Raw genomic sequence first — 11,086 nt, 5'->3', positions numbered from 1 at the left:
GCGTTCTCACCTTCATGAGGTCTCGATTCATCATCTAAACGCTCACTGAGATTTGAATCCTGGTTGGGTGTCTCCCTTGTGTGGTGCTTTTGATGCCTCTGCAGGTCTGATTTACGGGTGAAGCTCTTTCCACATTGTTCACACTTGTACAGTTTCTCTCCTGTGTGAGTTCTTTCATGTACTTTAAGGTTCGAGATCTGTGTGAAATGTTTTCCACACACAGAACATTTGTAGGGCTTCTCCCCTGTGTGGGTTCTTTGATGTTTAGTAAGGCTTGAGCTGTCAGTGAAGCTTTTATCGCACTGCAAACATTTGTAAGGCTTCTCCCCTGTGTGAGTTCTTTGATGTATAAAAAGGCTTGAGCTGACAGTGAAGCTTTTATCGCACTGCAAACATTTGAAAGGCTTCTCCCCTGTGTGGGTTCTTTGATGTCTAGTAAGGTGTGAGCTATAAGTGAAGCTTTTATCGCACTCCAAACATTTGTACGGCTTCTCCCCTGTGTGGGGTTTTTTATGTAGTGTAAGGGTCCATTTCCTGTAGAAGCTCTTTCCACAGTCTGCAGATTTATGTGATTTCTGTCCTGTGTGAATCTTCTGATGGGCAGCAAACTGCTTCTGATACCTGGAACTCTTTCCATACTGCTTCACCTCTGTAGGGCATGTGGGGCTGTTTCCATTGTTTCTGCTCCTACTGCTTATTTCTCCAGATTCTGCTGTTTGAATTGTTTTCTCCTCTGTGGACGCTCTCAAAGAGTCTCTGTTTTCTGGTTGGTCTCCTTGCTCAGTGAAGAAGTCACTTTGAGGAATGATGGATTCGGCTGTCTTCTGTTTTCTGTGGCTTCTCTTTTCCCTCCTTGGTCCATCCTGACTCAGGAGGTTCTGACCCACCATCTCATCCTGTGCTTTTTTCAAAGTTTTCCTTTTGTTCTGTCTCCACTGCACATCACCTGCTGGATAAGAGAGAAGGAAAACATGGATGTCAGAGAGAGAGATGGAAACTGAGACATTCAATGTAATATGTTTTGTCTTTTTGATACACTTTTGGGCCATTGCTGCCAAAGCGGGCAGTAAGTTGCCATCATGGGTGACCTTTCTTTCCACTCTGCTCAAGATCCTGAGTCTGGTTTTGCCATTGCCTCAGATTCACCAGCAAGTTCCTGTTGAATTATTGATTAGGGCGTGACCCCGCTAATTGGTTTACGATCCAACTTAGCTCTTTATGGCCGTCCGGCACGCTTCCTCTGCGCATTCTGCTCCTCCCCCTCTGTAACGCCTCAGCAGAGTGAACACAGCGTCAAAGCTGTCACGTAGCATCAGACAAACACACAGAGCACCGGTTTGTCCATTAACAGTTCTTTATTCCGACATTTCCCGGAAAACCCCCGGACTACTCGCAGCCATGGCAAAACTGCGACCTCTTCCCTTAAAGACAGAGAGGAACAGAAAGAAACTCCTCCCAGCTTCTAAAGCTGACGTCAGAATGTTGAGGCATCATGGGAACAACGTAACCTGTTAAGTTCCAAACCCCAGACCCCCTCTTGCCTCACATTCTGACAAGACCTTTTTGAGTTCAACACCTTTCCCATTGCCTTTTGCCCCTTCCTGGCATCTTTCCCAGCCACCTGTTGAACCCCTTCAACACTCCCAGAATCACACTGTGCGAAACTTACCCTCGCACCTGTGACCTGAAATCTCTCAGGTGGAACACCCTTTGTTGTCCGAGATGAACGCCTGGGCACAAACTGGGGTGCTTCATCTGAGCTTCCCTCTGACCCACTGGGGCCAGCAAGTGTGTCTTCTCCGTCAGACTCTTCCCCCTCTGACTTGACAACCCGTCTGTGAGCTTTCTCCATTATGCTAACCGGAGATGAAGACTCACACCTGGACACTCCTTTCACAACCCTTGGAGATGCCCAAACCTGCCCTGAACCCTGATCCTGGACCTGGTCCCCATCACCGGGTTCAGCCTCTGCCTCCCTTTCCTCCCTTTCCTCCCTTTCCTCCTCAGAATCAGACAGACATTCTGAGAGAAAATCAGGACCATCCCCAGGCCGTGACCAACCACCCTGCTCACAGAACTCAGCATGCTTGCTGACCAGCAGCTTGGTCTGATCACCCTCTGGGTATGCAAACTTCCACCCATTGGTTACAGGATCATACCCACAGAAGATCATTTCCTGAACCTTTGGACCACCTGCCTTCCGCTGAGCTGTTGGTATCGGCACAAAAGCCTTGGACCCGAACACGCGGAAGAAATGCACCTGTGGCTTTTTCCGGTGCAACAGAAAAAACGGTGTGTCCCTTATAACCTGGTTATAGGACCTGTTAAAAACAAAGTTGGCAGCTTTCCAAGCTTCACTCCAAAAGCTCTGAGGCAGCCCAGAGTCACACAGCAAAACCCTGACAGCTTCAGCCAGTGTTTTACTCCTGTGCTCTGCCACGCCTCTCTCTTGAGGAGACTTTGCACCCGTCACCTGGTGACGTATTCCCTTTTCCTTGAAAAACTCCTTCAGAGCAGACCCAGTAAACTGTGACCCCCGGTCGCTCCTGAACCCTTGCACCTTGGTGGAGAACCTTAGTTCCACCTCCACAACCCAATCCTGGATCAGTTGCGCCGCCTCCCCCTGTGATTTGAGAGAGAAACACCAGCCAACCTGGCTGTGGTCATCTGTCAGTGTCAGCAAATACCTGGCTCCACCCAGACTCTCACACCTCATGGGTCCTGACAGATCTGTGTGAACAAGCTCAAAAGGCTCTTTGGCTATCCTCCCAAACCCGGGAAAACCATGTACCTTTGCACCTTTGCATGCCCTGCACCCTAGGGACCTCCCACATTGTGTGATTTTACAACCTTTGGTGCAGCTGGGCAACCTCTGCACATCTTCCAAACTGCTGTGCAACATTCTCCTGTGCCATACATGAACACATGAATCATGACTGGGAACCTTAGCACACTGCGCCTGTGCTTTTCCGGCATTCCCACCACCCTCCAGAGGTGACTCCAGAACAAAGAGATTGTCCTTGCTTTTCACGTTGACCAGTTGTCTCCCCCCTCTGAAAATGGAACAGGCATCATTTTCAAAGCAAATTTTGTATCCCTGCTTCACAAGAGCTGGTACAGATAACAGACAACAATGCATTTCCGGCACAACGTAGACCTCTAGCTCCTCCTGTAAAGGGGAAAAAAACATTTTAGCCACAGCAGACACTGATTTTCGTGTTCCGTCTGCTAACATAACAGTCTTTCCAGTTGAAACAGCCCTGCAATTCCGCATTCCGCCAGCAGGCTTGCTTATCAGGTGGTGACTGACAGTAGCATCTAACACCCAGCGTGTCACCGTGTCCTGGCTGGAGTTGTTCTTCACAGTTGCCATAGAAGCAGTGATATGAAAACAACCTCCCTTCTCTGAGTCACGTCCTTCCCTTGCGTTCCCACGCTGGCCTCCCCTCCGAGACTGGTTGCCATGGAAACCCGGCTGGTTCCCATGAGAAATGACCTTGGCAAACTTGGCAATATCTTGCCTTGCCTCTCTGCTCTGGTGGGGGCAATTTCGACGCAAGTGTCCCGTTGAATTACAAACGTAGCAATGGCGACCAGTGGAAAAACACTGCCCGGGGCTCCTTCCAGCTGGCCTGGCCCTCCTTCTTCCGGAAAAGCACTCCTTGCCAGCTCCGCCCCCTCTGTGACAGCAGTCCACTCCAGCACGCACAGTGGAAAAACTTTTAAACTTGCCTTTGGAATTCTTCGCCCCCCCGACTTGCTCACTAGCGCTCCTTGAGGCTAAATCATCAGGACAGGGGCTCCAGCCATCTCTAGGCTTTCATTACTTCTCCAGGGCTCTGGCCTCCTGCTGAAGTTTCACGCAAACGCAGCACATCCCCTGGCAGCCCTTGCTGACTTTACGCCCTTGCCCAACTTCTTAGAGTGAGCTTTTCAAACGGAATGTCCTCCAAGACCTGGCTGTCTGCCATTTTCTTCCCGGGGCCCCAAGCTTACTCACCAGCTTATCCGGCACCCGTCCGTGGAGAAACAATTCCCTGCTGCCCTCAGCTCTGCAGCAGCTCAGCTCTCTCTTGCCTCTTAACAGCAGGCAAAAACCTCAGAACGCACCGCCTCCTGCCAGCTTCTCTGCTTCAAACCGCAGACTTCAAAGCATTCCGGCAGCCTCCAGCAACAGCTTTACGAGCGGTGAATTAGGCCTCCATAACCTGTTGAATTATTGATTAGGGCGTGACCCCGCTAATTGGTTTACGATCCAACTTAGCTCTTTATGGCCGTCCGGCACGCTTCCTCTGCGCATTCTGCTCCTCCCCCTCTGTAACGCCTCAGCAGAGTGAACATAGCGTCAAAGCTGTCACGTAGCGTCAGAGAAACACACAGAGCACCGGTTTGTCCATTAACAGTTCTTTATTCCGACATTTCCCGGAAAACCCCCGGACTACTCGCAGCCATGGCAAAACTGCGACCTCTTCCCTTAAAGACAGAGAGGAACAGAAAGAAACTCCTCCCAGCTTCTAAAGCTGACGTCAGAATGTTGAGGCATCATGGGAACAACTTAACCTGTTAAGTTCCAAACCCCAGAGTTCCTACCTGTAGAGATTCTACTCTCGAGAGCAAATATTTTCTCAGTCTGCAGGTGGAAACTTACATTGGCTTTAGGAAGCATAGCTATATTGTTTGTCCCTCACGAGGTTAGATCAAGATTTCTAATTCTTGATGCATTGAAACTTTTCTAATTCTCAAGAGCAGACAATACAGTAAAAGTAGCAAACTATGAACATAGGGAAAGAAGTTGTGAACAAACAAAACAACAAAAATTACAAAGCGAAATTGAAAAATTTATGCACAAGGCGCATACACACCCACACCCGCACCCACCCGCACCCCTCAAGAGCAGTACAGTTTCCCCAGCAAACAGAACCTACATAGAGTGGGTTCTATGTCAGTACATTACTTTTAGTGGGTTTATTGTAAGTTGGTGCAGCATGGGATGACCTCAAAGTAACCTTGTGTGCTTGTCATTAAGACCTGGAGCTCAGGAGGAATTCTACCTGGGGCTTCCCTCCCCAATATGCATTGCCTGGGAGTCCCATTACTTACCAGTATCCATACCTCTCTGAGCTGTGGCTTCACTGGGGGCTCTTCCTTGAAAAATGGGCTTCTGTCTAACCATTTCCTCATAGGAGGAGTCTTGTACCTTGGTGGCATCGACAGCGGGCTGGAAGGTGGATTCCTTGGGGCCTTTCCAATCTCCTCCGCCAGCAATAGGCTTAACTATATCGTCCCCTGGGTGTGTTTCCTCAGGATACCCAATTCTGATATGGACTGTGTGCTTTTGTAGGACACCTTGGTGATACACAATGCAGATGTCTTGTCCCTTAGCAGCATCAATAACAGTCTGGGCTGGAGGTTCACTGGGGACTCTTGAGTCTAGTTTGCTGTGAACGGTACCCTCCACTGAGAGCGTTTCCTGCAAACACGCTTTTTTCTCACAGATGTTGGGGTTGTGCCAGATGTTTTCCTCACCCACAATGCACACGTCCTGCTCCTTAGCAGCGCCAGGAACTGTCAGCACCATGATTTCCCAGGGGGATCTGCAACTTCCTCCACGAAGAAGGGGTACATCCTCCTCCTCCTCCTCCTCCTCGACTGGGTGGGCTTCCTGCTGACCCTCAGTTCTCTTATGGATGATGGCCTTTGGCCTGATGGGTTCCCCATAGACAATGCACAGGTCTGGCTCCTTGCAAGTATCAAACATCATCATCCTGGCTGTGGCATCAACAACACCCTGGGCTGGAGTTTTACTTGGGACACTGGAGTCTCCTTTGCTGTAAACTGGACCCTCACCTGAGCTGATTTTCTGCAAACACGTCTTTCTCACGCAGGTGTTGGAATACTGCCAGATGTTTTCCTCACCTACAATGCACACATCCTGCTCCTTAGCAGCACCAGGAATTGTCTGTACCGTGATTTCCCAGGGGGATCTGCAACTTCCTCCAGGAAAAAGGGGTACATGCTCCTCCTCCTCCTCGACTGGGTGGGCTTTCTTCTGACCCTCTGTTCTCTTGTGGATTATGGGCTTTTGCCTGATGGGTTCCCCATAGACAATGCACAGGTCTGGCTCCTTGCAAGTATCAAACATCATCATTATGTCTGTGGTCCAACTGGGCTTCTTGCAACCTTCTTCTTAGCCACAGGCGTCTTCTGTTTCGTCTACTGGCTGCCGCTTTCCCTTTGCCTGTTTAGGAAAGTAGATTGATAGAAATAAAGCATCTTGAGAAACAGGAAATACAGAGAATTAGAAGCACAGGAGTATCCCTGTATGCACACTGGACACTCTCCTGTTACTGGTTTAGGAAAACAGCTCAGATATGAATCTTTTCCTTCATGATCCTCATGTACACAAGAGAATAGTAACTTTGGCCACTTAGCTCTGTACTTTCTACACTGACTGGCAGCAGCTCCCAGGGTTCCATATGGGAAGCCTCTCCCAAGCCGTACATGGAGATACTGGGGACTGAACTTGCCACCTTCTGCAATGCAAGGCAGGCACGCCACCATTGAGCTGCGTTCCTTCCCCCTAAGACTCTTTTAATCTTTGTTCCAGGAAATGTTGCAACCTCCACCTGCAGAAGCCCTAATACACATCCTATCCCTCTTTTCCTTTTTGTTGTGGACTCCAGGCTGCAGCTCTGTCTTAAGCAAGCTCCCCCTTCTTAGTGAAAAATGTGAATAACACAAAACACAAATGGCAAGAGGATGCCTTCCGGGCCCCACCCCATCTTAACCTCCCAGGGGAAGAAATCTCTCTCTTGCACCCTTCCTTGCTACCCACATTCCTCTTCCTGCACAATGAGAAATCCCTTGTTTTCACTTTCTCATTCTTCCAAAGGGCTGTCATCCTTTGACTCACCCAGGTCCCTTTAGGGATGCTGCCGAGGGGAGTGTTGTGTCCGTGTGATCTGAAGTCTGAAGTGAAACAGACAAAGGAAGATCCCTAATCGTTGATATGGAGAAATCTGTGCTTTCTAAAAGGGACAAAGTGAATAAACGTGAGATTGTAGATATATGATCTTCTCAGTTACATTTCTGAAAGTAAAGCTATTTGGAATATAAATAGTCTGGATATTGCACATGATCAACACACAAACATGCCAACCTTTCCTTCATGATCCCCGCCTATCGCTGACCTTCATTCCTTCCACCTAAGACTCTGCTGATATTTGCTCCTGAAATGTAGCATCCCTCACCTGCAGAAGCCTCAAAACACATCCTGTCTGTCCCTCTTTCCCCTTCTGTTATTGACTCTGGGTTGCAGCCCCTCAAGGACTCTCCCTTAGGCAATCAAGGCCCAGAGAAGCAGCCCCTTGCAGAGGTGTGAGATCAAGTCTGCATTTCAAATGCCACAAAGGTGAAGAAAGAGGGGGGAAACAGGGACCCCCAGGTCAGAATTTTCTGCCTAATGTCAGCACGTCTAATCTTGAGTTCTTGGTAGGGTACTGTGAGTGCTGAAGATGTACTCTAGATTTCTGACATTCCGCATGTTATTGTTTTATGAAAATAGCTCACAATATAATATTTCCTTCATGATCCTACACAAGAGAATAGGAATGTTGGACACTTAGTTTAGGACTGTCTGCATGGACTGGATTGACTCTGCAACTATCTGCAAGGGAAGGCAGGTACTCTCCCAATGAACTGCATTCTTTCCCTCTAAGACCTTGTTGATCTTTGTTCTACGAAATGCAGCATTTTTGCTCCTTAAATGTAGCATCCTCCATCTGCAGAAGCCCTTATACACACCCTGTCCCTCTTTTCCCTTCTGATATTGACTCTGAGTTGCAGCTCCCCAAGAACTGTCCCTTAAGCAATCATGCTCTTACATGGACACTGCCCCTTACTGAAATATTTAATTAATGCAAAAGCCAAGACCCCACCCCAGTTTACCCATCTATGGGAAGAATTCCCTCTCTTGCACTCTTCCTTGCTGACCATATTCCTCTTCCCATCAAACTGGGGACCCCCTTGTTGTCACTTTCTCATTCCTCCAGAGGAATGCCAGCCTCCTTTGACTCACCCAGGTCTTCTTAGGACAAAGGCAGGTCTACATTTGAGACCCAGAGCAGCGGCCCCTTGTGAGATCAAGTCTGCATTTAAATGCCACAAAGGTGAGGGGGAAAACAGGGACCCCCAGTTCAGAATTTCCTACCCAAATCCCAGCATGTCTTCTCTTGAGTTCTTGGTAGGCTCCAGCTCACCCCTTCAGACAGGCAGTGGTCAATTCACAGACTTTCCTTCTTCATCTCAAGCCCCTTCACTGTCCCACTTGGGTGTTTGCTCAGCTAAATGAGGCCAGGTGTTAATCGTTTATGTGGGAAGTGCAAAGGTTGCTGGGAATTGGAGTTCACAGAAAAACAAACTGTTGGGAGTGAGGAAGCATGACCTGAAAAGAGAACTCAGACAGCAGAGATAGATAGATAGAGCAATGTATAGATGATAGATAGATAGATGATAGATCAATGGATAGATGATAGATAATAGACAGATAGACAGATTAGATAGTTAGATAGGTAGATAGATAGATGATAGATAGATAGATAGATAGATAGATAGATAGATAGATGATCGAGATCCTCTTTTCCCTGTGTAATTTGATTTATGGCTTTCTTGTTTTGTTTTGTTTTGTTTTGTTTAGAAATTGCTGTTGCCAGGGCTATTGTCCTCCATCTTAGGATGATGCAGCATTCAGCCATCTCATTGGACATGTAGATAGTGGTACTTAACTGGCCAGCTCACCCCTTCAGACAGGCAGTGGTGAATTCACAGACTTTCCTTCTTCATCTGAAGGCCCTTCACTGTCCCACTTGGGTGTTTGCTTAGAGAAATGGGGCTAGGTGTTAATGGTTTATGTGGGAACTGCAAAGGTTGCTGGGTACTGGAGTTCACAGCAAAGCAAACTGCAGCAGGGAGGAAGTGTGATCTGAAAAGAGAAATTAAACAGCATAGAGAGAGACAGAAATGCCTTCTTTTCCCCTCCTGCACTTTGAGTTATAGCTTTCTTGTTTTTTGTTTTTGTTTAAATTGTGGCCCGGTTTCACATACTGTCAATATAATAACATCAACTTTTGTGGTTTTCTTAAAAAAAAGATTTTGACCGTGATAATGTTAGCTTGGTTGTTTGTTTATGCAGCAAAGAAACCAAAAACATAATGTGTAGTTTGGGTGGGAAATAGATGATGAGCATTTTCACATTGTACTTCCAGAGTGGCTGGATGAAGCAGGAGAACAACCCTTAGGCATCCTCTCCAAATTGGAAGCCTAGAATAACTGGTAGGATCATGTGCTCAGTCACGCAATGGCTTTCCAAGAGGATTGCACCCATTTATGACAGATGAAACTATTGATGTCTACTATTCATGATAGCTATGCCCTGCCCCATGGTTGGAGGCAGTAATGCTTTCAAATACAGTTCAACGAGCACCTCTGTTATCGTATGTTTCGGTTTCCGAATGCTGAAAACCCGGAAATAAGTGTTCTGGTTTTCGAACATTTTTCAGAACCCCAACGTCCGACGTGGCTTCTGCTTGTGTGCTAGAAGCTCTTGCAACCACTCAGAAGTTGCCCCTCGGTTGTTGAATGTTTCAGAAGCTGAATGGGCTTCCGGAACGGATTGCGTTCGTCAACCAAGGTTTGACTGTACCAGAATCCTCTTGGGCTGAGGTCCTGTTTGAAGGTTTCCCGCGGGACATCAGGGTGGCCTCTGTGTAAAGAGGATGCTGGACTAGATGGCCTTTGACCTGATCCCGGAGGCTCTTCCCCCCCCCATACATTTTTATTGAGATTATACAAAAAGAAAAGAAAAAAAAGTAACAATAAAAATGTGTATAGACATTCAAGATCCAACATAAATATATCTTTTGTTACATCAATATATAGAGTATATATATGTGTACTTTATTTACATAAATTATTGTTTCCCTTCCCCCAACTATACAAAAAAACCCAAAAAAAACCCTAACAAAATATTCCTAACAAACCATGATATATTAGGCTCTCTCAAGCCTAGGACTCCCCTCCACACTTTTGGTAAGTATCAAATATGTTCCATAATCACGTACTTAATTTTTGAACATCAAATTAGTCGCTGATAAAGTTTTCCTAACCCCGCCAGTTTGCTTTATAAATTTGTTCTGATATAATTCCAATATTTACTCCAATTTTTCTGAAATTTCTGTTCATCTTGATCTCGAATTTTACCTGTTAATCTATCAAGCTCGGCATAGTTTATCATTTTGACCTGCCAATCACTTAAACTGGGTATGTTTTCCACTTTCCAATTTTGTGCCAACATAATTCTTGTTGCAGTGGTGGCGTAAAGAAATATGGTCTTGTCTTCTTTTTTAATTTCTTTACCCATCAGTCCCAACAGAAAGGCTTCAGGTCTTTTGGGAAAAGTGTATTTAAATATTTTTTTAAGCTCGTTATAGATTAATTCCCAAAAGCCTTTCACCTTGTTACACCGCCACCACATATGATAGAGGTCTCCCTCCACTTCTCCACATTTCCAGCATTCATTATTCTGTAACCTATACGTTTTGGCCAGTTTCACCGGTGTATGGTACCATCTGTATAACATCTTCCAGATGTTCTCTCTCAATGCCATACAGGCCGTGAATTTTATAGTGCTGTTCCACAGTTCCGACCACCTTTCAAAATCAATATTATAGCCAAAGTCGATTGCCCATTTAATCATTGTCTCTTTCACCTCCTCATCTTTTGTCTGCCACTCCAATAACATCTCATATATTCTAGACAATGTTTTGTTCTTACTTTCTATAACCTCTACGTTAAACTTTGACTTTTTGTCTTCAAAGCCTAAACTCTTTTTATCTTCTTTTAACAAATTGTGCACTTGATGATATTGCAACCAACCAGTGAGTAGGCTTTGTATCTCTTCGTAGGGTCTAAGTTTGGGCCCTTGATCTGTTTTTCTTAGAAGTTCTTCATATGTAGCATTTTCCCCTTCCAAATTTAGTTTCCTAACCGTTATAACCTCTATTGGTGAGATCCACCAGGGAGTCCTCCT

At 46.4% G+C, this 11,086-nt stretch overlaps 1 long non-coding RNA gene across 2 annotated transcripts; it reads right to left on the bottom strand.

Annotated features, from left to right (window-relative positions):
• Nucleotides 1-1,336: 1,336 nt before the first annotated feature.
• Nucleotides 1,337-4,019, bottom strand: LOC308581260. Of its 2 annotated transcripts, XR_014004897.1 has the most exons (3): nucleotides 4,001-4,019; nucleotides 2,741-3,169; nucleotides 1,337-2,203 (listed from the first exon to the last, which is right to left on the bottom strand). It is a non-coding gene; the product is annotated as an uncharacterized lncRNA (long non-coding RNA). The 2 variants fall into 2 exon arrangements; XR_014004898.1 differs by having other exon boundaries at nucleotides 2,741-4,013.
• Between the last annotated feature and the right edge of the window lie 7,067 nt (nucleotides 4,020-11,086).

This window comes from Podarcis bocagei (genome assembly GCF_964188305.1).
Source record: "Podarcis bocagei genome assembly, chromosome: 2".
NCBI lineage: Eukaryota > Metazoa > Chordata > Lepidosauria > Squamata > Lacertidae > Podarcis > Podarcis bocagei.
Note: the sequence above shows the minus strand (reverse complement) of the source record. Positions and strands in the feature narration are given on the sequence as shown.